Source organism: Entelurus aequoreus, unplaced genomic scaffold (genome assembly GCF_033978785.1).
Source record: "Entelurus aequoreus isolate RoL-2023_Sb unplaced genomic scaffold, RoL_Eaeq_v1.1 HiC_scaffold_47, whole genome shotgun sequence".
NCBI lineage: Eukaryota > Metazoa > Chordata > Actinopteri > Syngnathiformes > Syngnathidae > Entelurus > Entelurus aequoreus.
This window is the reverse complement of record NW_026907979.1, coordinates 272,236-289,892: the sequence shown is the minus strand read 5'-3', so window position 1 is coordinate 289,892 and position 17,657 is coordinate 272,236. Positions and strand designations below refer to the sequence as shown.

General features: G+C 36.8%; 1 long non-coding RNA gene across 2 annotated transcripts; it reads right to left on the bottom strand.

The window, feature by feature from the left end:
* Nucleotides 1-338: 338 nt before the first annotated feature.
* On the bottom strand, nucleotides 339-4,922 carry LOC133645414 (uncharacterized). 2 transcript variants are annotated; one of them, XR_009825090.1, is made up of 3 exons: nucleotides 4,685-4,922; nucleotides 4,536-4,610; nucleotides 339-414 (listed from the first exon to the last, which is right to left on the bottom strand). It is a non-coding gene; the product is annotated as an uncharacterized LOC133645414 (long non-coding RNA). The 2 variants fall into 2 exon arrangements; XR_009825091.1 differs by having other exon boundaries at nucleotides 340-414; nucleotides 4,540-4,610.
* Between the last annotated feature and the right edge of the window lie 12,735 nt (nucleotides 4,923-17,657).

The following is a 17,657-nucleotide window of genomic DNA, read 5'->3' as shown; positions in this document are numbered from 1 at the left end:
GGGCCCCCTGCTGCTCCGAGATCCCGTACAACTTAGCCTGGAACCGCGAGGTTCCAGTTACCGTGTGTGGCCACGAGGAGGCATGTACGAGTCTTGACAATGGAGAGGCTATGTACCGGCTGAGGAGGCTTATGCACTCGGCTCCTCTTTTCGCCCTCTGAGACAGAGGGCTAGCCGGCGGCACTAGCTGAAAGCAATGAGTATCAGGCAGAAGCAGCATGCAGCATAGCAAGCAAAAGCGGCATGCAGCATGCACTAACTACAGGTACTACTACTCCAAGGCTACTGCACTAGACGCATCACATCGCCCTGTGCGATGTTTTCTGCACACACACACGGCGGCCAGTCTAGGGTGTAGGCCGGGGGTCAGCAACCCGCGTCTCTTTAGCACCGCCCTCGTGGCTCCCTGGACCTCTTTCAGAGATGTGTGAAGATGGAAAAAGATGAAGAACATTTTTATTTGAATATATTTTCTGTAGGAGAACAAACATGACACAAACCTTCCTAATTGTTAGAAGTCCCACTGTTTATGTTAAACATGCTTCACTGATGAGAGGATTTAGCAAGCACTGTTTTGTCCTACTAATTTCAGCGATCCTTGAACTCATTGTTGTTTGTTTACATGTACAACTTTCTCCGACGCTGCCACAGAAAGACGTGTTTTATGCCACTTCTTCTTTGTCTCATTTTGTCCACCAAACGTTCTACGCTGTGCGCGAATGCACAAAAGGTGAGCTTTGTTGATGTTATTGACTTGTTGGAGTGCTAATCGGGCATGTTTGGTCAGAGCATGACTGCAAGCTAATCAATGCTAACATGTTATTTAAGCTAGCTGTATGTACATATTGCATCATTATGACTCGTTTTTAGGAATATTTGAGCTCATTTAATTTCCTTTACTTATGTCCTCTGTGCATTTCATTTATATTTGCATGTCTCATGACACATTATCTGTACGTAATATTGGCTGCATTTCTGATAGTTGTTTGTGCGCCATGTTGTTCCAGACCACAGCAAACGTTACCCAGCTTGTAAAGATTGTAATAAATCCATTAGAAGAAGACAGCCTGCCTTTTCCTTTAACTTGGACACACACATTTATAGCTTTGACCCTTATGAGCCAGTCATTTCCAGAAGTTATCTCATCATGTGAGAAGCCTCCATTTAAATAACATATTATTCTTTTATCTTAATAGATTAAAAATGAACACCAATGAGTTGACTGATGAACATTATCACATCATTTAATCAGAAAGTATACATATCGACAAATAAAGGTAGAATACTATTAACCGCAACATGTAAGTGTAAAAAAAAAAACAACAACATTATGATTTGTACATTTTCAGAATGTGCTTGCTCTATTTTTAACAAAGAAAAAAACAAACAATCTGAAGTTGTCTTTATTTTTAAGTTATCGTGCCTTGATTTTACCAGTCCAGCCCACTTGGGAGTAGATTTTTGTCCATGTGGCCCCCGATCTAAAATGAGTTTGACACCTCTACATTAGAACTTACGAATAATGGATTGGTAGGTTCATCGTAGCCAGCCTTGTGTATTATTATAATGACCCTTTTTTCAAGTTGAATTATTGAGCCTGTGTTTGTTCTATAAACATTTCCCCAAAGTTCAACACAGTATGTTAGATATGGAAAAATAAAAGAATAATAGAACTACAGCTGCAGCTATCGAATATTTTAGTAATCGAGTATTCTATCGAATATCCCGATCGATTAATCGAATAAATCATCATTTTGTTTAATTATACACGTTAAGATGTGCCCTCAATTATTGTGGTTGGCCTAATCGTCTTATTTCCTAAACGCCTGTTTTCATTATTGAAGGCTGACACGCACAGCTAAAAATGTGTATGTGCTAATAAAAACAGGTGCGCTCACAGCCCTATGTGCTGTGTGGTGTGCCCGCATAAACAAAGTTCTTGTCTCTCGTGCGTTTTTGATGATTATCATACGGTGCCGTTTAAACGTTTTCTAAACTGGAGCGTACTTAAAAGAGCGGTGTCGTGCAGTGCAAGGGGGGGATGATCTGTGACGTAAACACGCTGTGCAACACCTAAACAGTCTGTGCGAAACGTGAGCTTTGACTACTGTTTAGTGAACCAGGCAAAATGCCGTAAAAAAATATATATACGACACCTTGAGGCAGCAACAATTCCTCGAATGTATTTTGTAATCGAATTACTCAAGGAATCATGTGCAGATATTTCTTATTCAGCATGTGTCTTACTTTATATAAAGAATAGCAATGGATTTGGATGTTTTTAGAATAGAATAGAAAGTACTTTATTGATCCCTCGGGGAAATTCAGCACCACAGTTCGCTCACAATAAAAATAAACACTAAGGTATTTTTTACATGTGAATAATATAAATACAGTCTATTATACAGCATTATTCACTTGTGAATAATATAAATACAGTCTATTATACACAGTGTTGGGTTAGTTACTGAAAACCAGTAACTAGTTACAGTTACTAGTTACTTTATTTCAAAAGCAACTCAGTTACTAACTCAGTTACTTACACCAAAAAGTAATGCGTTATTGTGAAAAGTAACTATTTAGTTACTTGTTTTTTTCTTCTTCTTTTTTTAAAGCTACCATTAATGCCCTTTAAGCCTTCATTTAAGTACTGTTATTGCACTGGAGAATAATACAATCTGTTGATCAGCGCTAGGAATTTTCAAAATGGGGTCCCAGGGACCCCATCAAGTCATAAAAATGGGGTCCTACAGTACATTTTTGGGGTCCCACTTTTTGGTAAGCGTTTTGACAACAAAAAAGATAAACGTATGCATTATCCTGTTATATCTCACATTATATATTGTGTTTTGGAAAAAGGTTGTCATAAACGTTACTTAATTCATTAAAAAAAAAAAATAAAGAAAACAAATTTGTATACATATAATGTATTCAGTTATAAACATTCATTCACTTTCTTCTTTCCTTCATGGATCTAAACTTTACCGCTGCTGGTAGTTTTTTCTATGTTTTTATTGAATAAGTTGTAGGTGTATTTATTTCAGTATAAAAGTGTAAAAAGTGTTTTGCTTGGGTCATGAAATGATGATAATGGTGTGCCAGGGCATACAAACATTTTATATTTAACGCTTAAATCTCTGGAGTCTACATCAACTTCAGATCTATCCCTCATTTCAAAATGTTTTAGTTATGTTGTTTTTTTGTCTGTTTGTTTTCCGCCCTTTTTTGTCAAACAAAACTATGTTTTTAATGGCAAACACACAAAATATGCAAAATCTTCCACCAAAAATATTTTTCAAAGTGGAATATTGGATGTGAAGTAATGGGAACCTTGGATAGGTCAATAATTCATAATAACATTGATTTTGATTCAATATTATGTTTTGAGCAATGACAGTTTGAAATAAATTGATTAACGTGGACCCCGATTTAAACAAGTTGAAAAACTTATTCGGGTGTTACCATTTAGTGGTCAATTGTACGGAATATGTACTGTACTGTGCAATCTATTAATGAAAGTCTCAATCAATCAATCCACTCCCTCGCTCTCTCTGTCCCTCCCTCACGAATGCTGCTGCGTGTGCACAATTAGTTTGGTTTTTAACCCCATCTTAACCCTGAACGTACATTGAAAATATACGCAACCCTGCCGGACATTTGAGGCATTTAAGAAACTCCGCCCGGACAGCCCCGCAAAAGAAGACACATGGTCAGTCTAGAATATCTCCATGTTAAGAAACTCGGCTTCAGCTCCACCATGATGTCTTGTAAGTAAACACAGACACGCCCCCCCCCGCCCCCCACCCCTCTCCACACCCACACACACACACACACACACCCACACACAGACACACACACACACACACACACACACACACACACACACACACACACACACACACACACACACACACACACACACACAGCGCCTCTTCTCTTGTCCCCGTTGTGACACAGGAAGAATTAAGTTAAGTTCAAGTTCAAGTACCAATGATTGTCACACACACACACTAGGTGTGGTGAAATTTGTCCTCTGCATTTGACCCATCCCCTTGGGGAGCAGTGGGCAGCAGCGGCGCCGCGCCCGGGAATCATTCAGAAGGACGACACTGCAACTCTCCAATAAAACACACTCAGATCTTCTGTTTTTAGCCGATACTACATAAGAAATGACATCAAATAACGCAGTAACGCATCATGTAGTAACGGTAACTGAGTTACTGAATATAAAAAATAACGCGTTAGACTACTAGTTACTTTGTAACGCGTTAGTCCCAACACTGATTATACAGCATTATTCACATGTCAATAACATAAATACAGTCTATTATACAGCATCATTCACATTTGAATAATATAAATACATTTAAGCACAGTTAAGTACTGTTTTCCCTTTAACATCACAAATGAGTTTGACATTTGAAGTTAATTGCTGACATGAATGGACTTTTCCAGCATATTATGTGTGTATGACTTTCACCTGTGTAATAGAATGACTTCATGCAACTTTTCTCGGAGGACAATTGAACACTCACCTACCGAAAATGCAAACTTCGTCGCTGCTCGGTGACCTTCGTCTAGCGGCAGAATGTCTCTCTCGTCGTGTTGATCTAAATGAGAAGGAATGAATGACATTGGAACAAATAACAGCGCTGACATGATAGGAGGCGTGTTAGCTAGCAACCTGTTGTATTCTGATGACGTGCTAGCGTCACTTCCGCTGGGACGAGACCAGAGCGGTTACAAAACGTGACTTTCATTTATAATAATTGAATGGTGTGTGTTCAAATAACCCTCCTCGGCCTTATAATTGTTACAAGTCGCGCTGTTGACATCTTTTCTTGGGAAATGGAGTCGACTCCAGGGGGTCTTTCCGCGGGCTCTGCCATTTTGAAATATGACGTCACGACGCGACGTCATCACCACCCGGAAGTGTGGATCTTCTTCTTCTTTTGTTTTTATAGCTGGTTGGCAAGCAACCTTCTGGTGTGCATTACCGCCACCTACTGACATGGAGTGTGGACCACTTCTAGAGATCACCTTAGCACAGACCTGGGCAGATGAACGTCCGGGGGCCACATGCGGCCCCTTAAGCTTTTCAATCTGAATAATATGAATAACATCATTAAAAGTTCAGTTAAAGTGCCAATGATTGTCACACACACACACACTAGGTGTGGCGAAATTATTCTCTGCATTTGAACCATCACCCTTGATCACCCCCAGGGAGGTGAGGGGAGCAGTGAGCAGCAGCGGTGGCCGCGCCCGGGAATCATTTTGGTGATTCAACCCCCAATTCCAACCCTTGATGCTGAGTGCCAAGCAGGGAGGTAATGGCTCCCATTTTTATATAATAAAATACATGAATAAATCTTATTCATACACTCTTATTCATACACTCTTATTCATACACTCTTATTCATATACTCTTATTCATACACTCTTATTCATACACTCTTATTCATATAATCTTATTCATACACTCTTATTCATACACTGTTATTCATATAATCTTATTCATCCACTCGTATTCATCCACTCTTATTCATCCACTCTTATTCATACACTCTTATTCATATACTCTTATTCATACACTCTTATTCATATAATCTTATTCATACACTCTTATTCATACACTGTTATTCATATAATCTTATTCATCCACTCGTATTCATCCACTCTTATTCATCCACTCTTATTCATACACTCTTATTCATATACTCTTATTCATACACTCTTATTCATATAATCTTATTCATACACTCTTATTCATACACTGTTATTCATATAATCTTATTCATACACTCTTATTCATACACTGTTATTCATATAATCTTATTCATACACTCTTATTCATACACTCTTAGTCATACACTGTTATTCATATAATCTTATTCATACACTCTTAGTCATACACTCTTATTCATACACTCTTATTCATGCATTCTTATTCATATAATCTTATTCATACACTCTTATTCATACACTCTTAGTCATACACTCTTATTCATACACTCTTATTCATGCATTCTTATTCATATAATCTTATTCATACACTCTTATTCATACACTCTTATTCATACACTCTTATTCATACACTCTTAGTCATCCACTCTTATTCATATAATCTTATTCATACACTCTTATTCATACACTGTTATTCATATAATCTTATTCATACACTCTTATTCATACACTGTTATTCATATAATCTTATTCATCCACTCTTATTCATACACTCTTATTCATCCACTCTTAGTCATCCACTCTTATTCATCCACTCTTATTCATCCACTCTTATTCATATACTCTTATTCATATACTCTTATTCATACACTCTTATTCATACACTCTTATTCATGCATTCTTATTCATATAATCTTATTCATACACTCTTAGTCATCCACTCTTATTCATACACTCTTATTCATACACTGTTATTCATATAATCTTATTCTTACACTCTTATTCATACACTCTTATTCATACACTGTTATTCATATAATCTTATTCATACACTCTTATTCATATACTCTTATTCATCCACTCTTATTCATATACTCTTATTCATCCACTCTTATTCATATACTCTTATTCATACACTCTTATTCATACACTCTTATCCATCCACTCTTATTCATATACTCTTATTCATATACTCTTATTCATACACTCTTATTCATACACTCTTATTCATACACTCTTATTCATATAATTTTATTCATACAATCTTATTCATACACTGTTATTCATATAATCTTATTCATACACTCTTATTCATACACTCTTAGTCATACACTCTTATTCATACACTGTTATTCATACACTCTTATTCATATACTCTTATTCATACACTCTTATTCATATAATCTTATTCATACACTCTTATTCATACACTCTTATTCATACACTCTTATTCATACACTCTTATTCATATACTCTTATTCATACACTCTTATTCATATAATCTTATTCATACACTCTTAGTCATACACTCTTATTCATACACTGTTATTCATACACTCTTATTCATATACTCTTATTCATACACTCTTATTCATATAATCTTATTCATACACTCTTATTCATACACTCTTATTCATACACTCTTATTCATACACTCTTATTCATATAATCTTATTCATACACTCTTATTCATACACTCTTAGTCATCCACTCTTATTCATATAATCTTATTCATACACTCTTAGTCATCCACTCTTATTCATACACTCTTATTCATACACTGTTATTCATATAATCTTATTCTTACACTCTTATTCATACACTCTTATTCATACACTGTTATTCATATAATCTTATTCATACACTCTTATTCATATACTCTTATTCATCCACTCTTATTCATATACTCTTATTCATACACTCTTATTCATACACTCTTATCCATCCACTCTTATTCATATACTCTTATTCATATACTCTTATTCATACACTCTTATTCATACACTCTTATTCATACACTCTTATTCATATAATTTTATTCATACAATCTTATTCATACACTGTTATTCATATAATCTTATTCATACACTCTTATTCATACACTCTTAGTCATACACTCTTATTCATACACTGTTATTCATACACTCTTATTCATATACTCTTATTCATACACTCTTATTCATATAATCTTATTCATACACTCTTATTCATACACTCTTATTCATACACTCTTATTCATATACTCTTATTCATACACTCTTATTCATACACTCTTATTCATATACTCTTATTCATACACTCTTATTCATATAATCTTATTCATACACTCTTAGTCATACACTCTTATTCATACACTGTTATTCATACACTCTTATTCATATACTCTTATTCATACACTCTTATTCATATAATCTTATTCATACACTCTTATTCATACACTCTTATTCATACACTCTTATTCATATACTCTTATTCATACACTCTTATTCATATAATCTTATTCATACACTCTTATTCATACACTCTTAGTCATCCACTCTTATTCATATAATCTTATTCATACACTCTTAGTCATCCACTCTTATTCATACACTCTCAGTCATCCACTCTTATTCATATACTCTTATTCATACACTCTTATTCATATACTCTTATTCATACACTCTTATTCATACACTCTTATTCATATACTCTTATTCATACACTCTTATTCATATAATCTTATTCATACACTCTTATTCATACACTCTTAGTCATCCACTCTTATTCATACACTCTTAGTCATCCACTCTTAGTCATCCACTCTTATTCATACACTCTTATTCATACACTCTTATTCATACACTCTTATTCATACACTCTTAGTCATTGTCAAGACTTGGTCTTTGACGTGGTTTACTCTCCCGTGGTGCAAACGAATTGGACCATACATGGCGTGCAGGTGAGGACATGTTTAATCTTTTAACTCAAACAAAAAGGTATAAACAAAAAGCGCTCACCGCAGAGGAAAAAACTTGACTATGACAAAACAAAAGGCGCGCACAATGGCGGAGATTCTCCGCCGGAGAACTATGAACATTAAACAAAAACTTACGTGACAAGAAACTGTGAACATGGCATGAATGTGTGATGTCGCCAGCACGAACAACAGAAACAGAAAAGCCTATATAGTGACATGATAAGTGAAAACAGGTGCGTGACTAACTGTGAACAGGTGCGTGACATGACTGTGAAAACGTGAGACAGGTGTGTGTGAGTCCAAACGTGGAACAGGTGAAATTAATGGTTGCTATGGTGACAAACAAAACCAGGAAGTGAAACAAGGAACTAAGGAAGTGTCCAAAAAACAAAACAGCACAAAAACAAGATCAACACAGACATGACAGTCATCCACTCTTATTCATACACTCTTATTCATACACTCTTAGTCATCCACTCTTATTCATATACTCTTATTCATACACTCTTATTCATACACTGTTATTCATACACTCTTAGTCATCCACTCTTATTCATATACTCTTATTCATACATTCTTATTCATACACTGTTATTCATATAATCTTATTCATACACTCTTATTCATACACTCTTAGTCATATACTCTTATTCATACACTCTTATTCATACACTGTTATTCATATAATCTTATTCATACACTCTTATTCATATACTCTTATTCATATACTCTTATTCATACACTGTTATTCATACACTCTTATACATACACTCTTATTCATACACTGTTATTCATACACTCTTATTCATCCACTCTTATTCATACACTCTTAGTCATCCACTCTTAGTCATACACTCTTATTCATCCACTCTTAGTCATCCACTCTTATTCATCCACTCTTATTCATCCACTCTTATTCATCCACTCTTAGTCATCCACTCTTAGTCATCCACTCTTATTCATCCACTCTTAGTCATCCACTCTTATCCATACACTCTTAGTCATATACTCTTATTCATATACTTTTATTCATACACTGTTATTCATACATTCTTATTCATACACTCTTATTCATATAATCTTATTCAGGTTCTCAATTAAATGTTTCATTGGGGCCCGAAAACTTTGTTCTACAAGACCAAAGATAGCTGAAGGGTTAAACAGCTACCTCCCAATCAAAGGGTTCTGGGTTCAATCCCAGTCAGGTCACTCTACAACTAGTAAATATCAAGTCAGAGCAATTAGTCTTTTAAATGAAAGTTTACTGAGACAGTTCTCAAATATATATGTCATTGGGGCCCGGAAATCTGGTAACAAAAAGAGCAAGGATGGCTGAATGGTTAAACAGCTAGCTTACAATCAAAGGGTTCTGGGTTCAATCCCAGTCTGGTCACTCTACAACTACTAAATATCCACTCAGAGCAATTAATCTTTTAAATGAAAGTTTACTGAGACAGTTCTCAATTATATATGTCATTGGGGCCCGGAAATCTGGCAATTGTATGGCCGAGGATAGCTGAATGGTTAAACATCTAGCTCCCAACAAAGGGTTCATGGGTTCAATCCCAGTCCAAGGTCCAAGCAAGGGAGGGGAGTAGCGTTATGTGGGGGTGTATCACCTCCCCCACACAGAGTAAAGTCAAGTGGTAGCTGGTTAATTAACTTATAGTTAAAAAAGTAAGTATGAGTAATAATAATAACAAATAGTCCAAAAGTCAAGGGTAACCTCGGGGGTTAGCTCCTCCTCCTTGCCGAGGCTAAAGTTGGCTGGGATGGGCGGGAATAGAAAGATAGATAATTAATTCATTGTGAGTGTTGACCAATCAGCTCTCCTGGTCTGACTAATTGCAGTTGAGATAATAAAAAATAAAAAAAACTGCAATTGATACAATGAAGAAATAATAATTGAATAATAAAAAAATAAGATTAAAAAAAACATGTCTGTCATGTAATTGCAATTGAGATAATTACAATTGAGATAATTGGAATGGAGATAATTAATTTTAATTATCTCAATTAATTATGATAATTAATTATCTCAATTGAGATAATTAAAATTAATTATCTCCATTCCAATTATCTCAATTAATTATCTCAATTAACTCAATTGCAATTACATGACAGACATGTTTTTTTTAATCTTATTTTTTTATTATCCAATTTTTTTTTTTTTTTATTGTATCAATTGCAGTTTTTTTATTTTTTATTATCTCAACTGCAATTAGTCAGACCAGGAGAGCTGATTGGTCAACACTCACAATGAATTAATTATCTATCTTTCTATTCCCGCCCATCCCAGCCAACTTTAGCCTCGGCAAGGAGGAGGAGCTAACCCCCGAGGTTACCCTTGACTTTTGGACTATAGACTATTTGTTATTATTATTACTCATACTTACCTTTTTAACTATAAGTTAATTAACCAGCTACCACTTGACTTTACTCTGTGTGGGGGAGGTGATACACCCCCACATAACGCTACTCCCCTCCCTTGCACTGGGATTGAACCCATGAACCCTTTGTTGGGAGCTAGATGTTTAACCATTCAGCTATCCTCGGCCATACAATTGCCAGATTTCCGGGCCCCAATGACATATATAATTGAGAACTGTCTCAGTAAACTTTCATTTAAAAGACTAATTGCTCTGAGTGGATATTTAGTAGTTGTAGAGTGACCAGACTGGGTTTGAACCCACAACCCTTTGATTGTAAGCTAGCTGTTTAACCATTCAGCCATTCTTGTTCTTTTTATTACCAGATTTCCGGGCCCAATGACATATATATTTGAGAACTGTCTCAGTAAACTTTCATTTAAAAGACTAATTGCTCCAAGTGGATATTTAGTAGTTGTAGAGTGACCTGACTGGGATTGAACCCAGAACCCTTTGATTGAGAGGTAGCTGTTTAACCATTCAGCCATCCTTGCTCTTTTTGTTGTCAGATTTCCGGGCCTCAATGACATATATAATTGAGAACTGTCTCAGTAAACTTTCATTTAAAGGATGAATTGCTCTGAGTGGATATTTAGTAGTTGTAGAGTGACCTGACTGGGATTGAACCCAGAACCCTTTGATTGGGAGGTAGCTGTTTAACCCTTCAGCTATCTTTTGTCTTCTAGAATAAAGTTTTAGGGCCGCAATGAAACATTTAATTGAGAACCTGTCTCAGTAAACTATGATATAAAACTGTAAGTGGGACTTGAACCCAGTACCCCTTGGCTAACAGTATTGATGTAACCCACTGAGCTACTTTGGGTTTTCTTAAGACCAGATGTAATGGTGAACCTGTGTCTGTAAACTATGATAGAGATGTGATAAAACACTGTCCACAACACTTTCTCCCATGACTCCTCTGGATCATCCAAATGGTCATTGGCAAACTTAAGACGGGCCTTAACATGTTCTGGTTTAAGCAGGGGAACCTTCCGTGCCATGCATGATTTCAAACCATGACGTTATTACCAACAGTGACCATGGAAACAGTGGTCCCAGCTCTTTTCAGGTCATTGACCAAGTCCTGCCGTGTAGTCCTGGGCTGATTCCTCACCTTTCTTAGCATCATTGAGACCCCACCAGGTGATATCTTGCATGGGGCTCCACTCCCATTGAGATTGACCGTCATGTTTAGCTTCTTCCATTTTCTAATGATTCCTCCAACAGTGGACCTTTTTTCACCAAGCTGCTTGGCAATTTCTCCGTAGCCCTTTCCATCCTTGTGGAGTTGTACCATTTTGTCTCTGGTGTCTTTGGACAGCTCTTTGCTCTTAGCCATGCTGAATGTTTGGCTCTTACTGATTGGACAGGTGTCTTTATGCAGCTAACGACCTCACACAGGTGCATCTGATTCAGGATAATACAGTGGAGTGCTCCTGTCACAGAACAAAGATCTTGTTTGACGGGAGCACTGTACTGTGGAAAAATGCAGGTCAAAGATCCTTTCTAAGACAGGAGAACTCTGTTGTTTTAAATACATGTTACAAAACACAAATCAAAGATCATTGATCTGACTGGGATTGAACACAGAACCCTATGATTGGAAGCTAGCTGTTTAACCATTCAGCTACCCTTAGTCTTTTTGTTACTAGATTTTGGGCCCCAATAACATATATAATTGAGAACCTTTAAACTATCACACAAAAGATTTATTTCTCTGACTAGATCTTTACTACCTTCAGAGTGACCTGACTGGGATTTGAACCCAGAACCCTTTGATTGGGAGCTAGCTGCTATAACCATTCAGCTATCTGTGGTCTTCTTGACAGGAGATTTCCGTCCCCAATGACATATTTAGTTGAGAACCTGTCTCAGTAAACTATGATATAAAGGAGTAATTTCTCTGACTGGATCTTTCCTAGTCACCAAACGATCTGACTGGGATTCGAACCCAGTCCCATTTGATTGGGCACTAGCTGCTTTGACCACTAAGCTATTCCTGGTCTTCTTGAAGCTAGATTTCGGGCCCCAATGACATATTTAATTGAGAACCTGTCTCACAAAATCACAATGATAGTGAAACAAAACACAAACTCCCTACTGGGATTTGAACCCAGTACCCCTTGCTTGGTGGCCAACAGTGTTAACCACTCAGCTATCCCAGGTCTTGCAGAGCTAGATTCCAGGCCCTAATGACAAATATAATCGAGGACCCGTCTTAGTGAACTACGATGGAGGTGAACCAAAACTTTGGAGCTTTGTTAAGTTACTGATCAAGCAAATAGTCAATCATGACATTGCTGGTTTTACTGCTGTTGGGCAGCACACACACACAGAGTACTTACAAGCAGACACAGTGTGTAGACAGAAAAGGGAGAATGGACGCATTTTGGTGTAAAAAGTCAAGATAAAGGTAAAGTTATAACACTGAAACACCCTCAGGAAGAGCTGCTTTAAGACATGGCTAACTAGCTCGCAGCTAACACACATCCACAGTGTTTCAGCTACTTCTAAATCACTAATCCTGGCCTCCATGGCGACAAATAAAGTAAGTTTTTTACAGGTAGCATTATCACTGGAGGATGAGGAATACCTAAACATGCTTCACTACACACCGTAGGAGGATAAATGTCTCACCGCCATCACAATGTAAACAAATGCCATGGGTGGATCTACACCTGACATCCACTGTAATGATACCAAGTACAAGAGCGTATCTAGTCGATACTACTATGATTACATTGATATTTTTTATCGTCACAAAATCTTTTTTCCTTTTTTTAAAATGTATATTATGTTTATAAAGTCAGTAAATATGTCCCTGGACACATGAGGACTTTGAAAATGACCAATGTATGATCCTGTAACTACTTGGTATCAGATCGATACCTAAATGTGTGGTATCATCCAAAACTAATGTAAAGTATCAAAGAAGAGAAGAATGAGTGATTATTACATTTGAACAAAAGTGTAGATAGAAAATGTTGAAACAGAAAATAAGCAGATTTTAACAGCAAATGAACAAGTAGATTAATAATCAATTTTTGCAGTTTGTCCCTCATAATGTGTACAAAATAATAGGTGTATAAATGACACAATATGTTAATGCATACGTCAGCAGACTAATTAGGAGTCTTTGTTTGTTTACTTATTACTAAAAGACAAGTTGTCTAGTATGTTCACTATTTTATTTAAGGACTAAATGACAATAATAAACATATGTTTCATGTACACTAAGATGTTTTGTTCAAATAAAGCTAATAATGCAATTTTTTGTGGTACCCTTTTTTTTTAGAAAAGTATCAAAATACATTTTACGTAAGACGAAGGGGGAAGGAGACGGTACGACAGCAGGAGGTCTAGCTCAACGGGTTTTATTTGAGCTTGATGATTACGTCGGGTGTGTATGCTACTATGTGTGTGGATGCAGGGCTATGTGTAGAAGTTAACAAATATAAGTTACCAGAGGTTATTGTAAGTGTGTGTTGGTTGTGGCAGCAAAGAAGTCCAGAGGGGCAAAGCAAAAGAGGTTCGTGATCCGAGCGAGGTCCGTGGGGGCAGGAGAGAGGCGTCCAGAAGTCCAGGTCCGAGTGAAGGGGTCGAGGAAGGCAGTCAGAGTCCAGGGGGAAGATTGGCAGGTGAGGCGCACGGCTCACTGCGGAGACACGGATGTACTGTGGGAACAGGAGATGCCATTCTTAGGTTTTGTAGGGACTCCTGATGACGTTTTGAGACATCTCCTACAACTACAGCACCAGAATTGTGCTGCTGAAGCAAGTCCGTTTTTTGGCATTTTTTTACGACATTTTGCAAAATATTTTTTTTCCCGTGAAATATGCATTTTCTTCTAATTTCTTCCATTTTAGGGTTTAGTCGGGACTCCTGATGACGTTTTGAGACATCTCCTACAACTACAGCACCAGAATTGTGCTGCTGAAGGAAGTCCGTTTTTTGGAATTTTTACGACAGGGTCCCCCCTTACGACATTTTAGCAAAAAATGTTTTCCGTAAAAAATGCATTTTCTTACATTTTCTTACATTTACGGGTTTAGTCGGGACTCCTGATGACGTTTTAAGACATCTCCTACAACTACAGCACCAGAATTGTGCTGCTGAAGCAAGTCCGTTTTTTTGAATTTTTTTTTACGACATTTTGCAAAATATTTTTTTTCCGTAAAATATGCATTTTCTTCCAATTTCTTCCATTTTCGGGTTTAGTCGGGACTCCTGATGACGTTTTGAGACATCTCCTACAACTACAGCACCAAAATTGTGCTGCTGAATCAAGTCCGTTTTTTGGAATTTTTACGACAGGGTCCCCCCTTACGACATTTTAGCAAAAAATGTTTTTCTTAAAAAATGCATTTTGTTACATTTTCTTACATTTACGGGTTTAGTCGGGACTCCTGATGACGTTTTGAGACATCTCCTACAACTACAGCACCAGAATTGTGCTGCTCAAACAAGTCCGTTTTTTGAATAAAAAAAAAAAAAAAAAAAAAGTGTTCCCAAAAAAAGCATTTTATGCCATTTTTAGGTTTTGTAGGGACTCCTGATGACGTTTTGAGACATCTCCTACAACTACAGCACCAGAATTGTGCTGCTCAAACAAGTCCGTTTTTTGAATTTTTTTTTGTAAAAAAAAAGTTTTCCCAAAAAAAGCATTTTATGCCATTTTTAGGTTTTGTAGGGACTCCTGATGACATTTTAAGACATCTCCTACAACTACAGCACCAGAATTGTACTGCTGAAGCAAGTCGGTTTTTTGGCATTTTTACGACAGGGTCCCCCCTTACGACATTTTAGCAAAAAAATGTTTTTCTTAAAAATTGCATTTTCTTACATTTACGGGTTTAGTCGGGACTCCTGATGACGTTTTGAGACATCTCCTACAACTACAGCACCAGAATTGTACTGCTGAAGCAAGTCGGTTTTTTGGCATTTTTACGACAGGGACCCCCTTACGACATTTTAGCAAAAAATGTTTTTCGTAAAAAATGCATTTTCTTACATTTTCTTACATTTACGGGTTTAGTCGGGACTCCTGATGACGTTTTGAGACATCTCCTACAACTACAGCACCAGAATTGTGCTGCTGAAGCAAGTCAGTTTTTTTGGAATTTTTTTTTGAAAAAAAAAAAGTTTTCCCAAAAAAAGCATTTTATGCCATTTTTAGGTTTTGTAGGGACTCCTGATGACGTTTTGAGACATCTCCTACAACTACAGCACCAGAATTGTACTGCTGAAGCAAGTCCGTTTTTTGGCATTTTTACGACAGGGTCCCCCCTTACGACATTTTAGCAAAAAATGTTTTTAGTAAAAAATGCATTTTCTTACATTTTCTTACATTTACGGGTTTAGTCGGGACTCCTGATGACGTTTTGAGACATCTCCTACAACTACAGCACCAGAATTGTACTGCTGAAGCAAGTCGGTTTTTTGGCATTTTTACGACAGGGACCCCCTTACGACATTTTAGCAAAAAATGTTTTTCGTAAAAAATGCATTTTCTTACATTTTCTTACATTTACGGGTTTAGTCGGGACTCCTGATGACGTTTTGAGACATCTCCTACAACTACAGCACCAGAATTGTGCTGCTGAAGCAAGTCAGTTTTTTGGAATTTTTTTTTGAAAAAAAAAAAGTTTTCCCAAAAAAAGCATTTTATGCCATTTTTAGGTTTTGTAGGGACTCCTGATGACGTTTTGAGACATCTCCTACAACTACAGCACCAGAATTGTACTGCTGAAGCAAGTCCGTTTTTTGGCATTTTTACGACAGGGTCCCCCCTTACGACATTTTAGCAAAAAATGTCTTTCGTAAAAAATGCATTTTCTTACATTTTCTTACATTTACGGGTTTAGTCGGGACTCCTGATGACGTTTTGAGACATCTCCTACAACTACAGCACCAGAATTGTACTGCTGAAGCAAGTCCGTTTTTGGCATTTTTACGACAGGGTCCCCCCTTACGACATTTTAGCAAAAAATGTTTTTCGTAAAAAATGCATTTTCTTACATTTTCTTACATTTACGGGTTTAGTCGGGACTCCTGATGACGTTTTGAGACATCTCCTACAACTACAGCACCAGAATTGTACTGCTGAAGCAAGTCGGTTTTTTGGCATTTTTACGACAGGGTCCCCCCTTACGACATTTTAGCAAAAAATGTTTTTCGTAAAAAATGCATTTTCTTACATTTTCTTACATTTACGGGTTTAGTCGGGACTCCTGATGACGTTTTGAGACATCTCCTACAACTACAGCACCAGAATTGTGCTGCTGAAGCAAGTCTGTTTTTTGAATTTTTTTTTGTAAAAAAAAGTTTTCCCAAAAAAAGCATTTTATGCCATTTTTAGGTTTTGTAGGGACTCCTGATGACATTTTGAGACATCTCCTACAACTACAGCACCAGAATTGTACTGCTGAAGCAAGTCGGTTTTTTTGGCATTTTTACGACAGGGTCCCCCCTTACGACATTTTAGCAAAAAATGTTTTTCTTAAAAAATGCATTTTCTTACATTTTCTTACATTTACGGGTTTAGTCGGGACTCCTGATGACGTTTTGAGACATATCCTACAACTACAGCACCAGAATTGTGCTGCTGAAGCAAGTCCGTTTTTTGGAATTTTTTTTTGTAAAAAAAAAGTTTTCCCAAAGAAAGCATTTTATGCCATTTTTAGGTTTTGTAGGGACTCCTGATGACGTTTTGAGACATCTCCTACAACTACAGCACCAGAATTGTACTGCTGAAGCAAGTCCGTTTTTTGGCATTTTTACGACAGAGTCTCCCCCCTTACGAC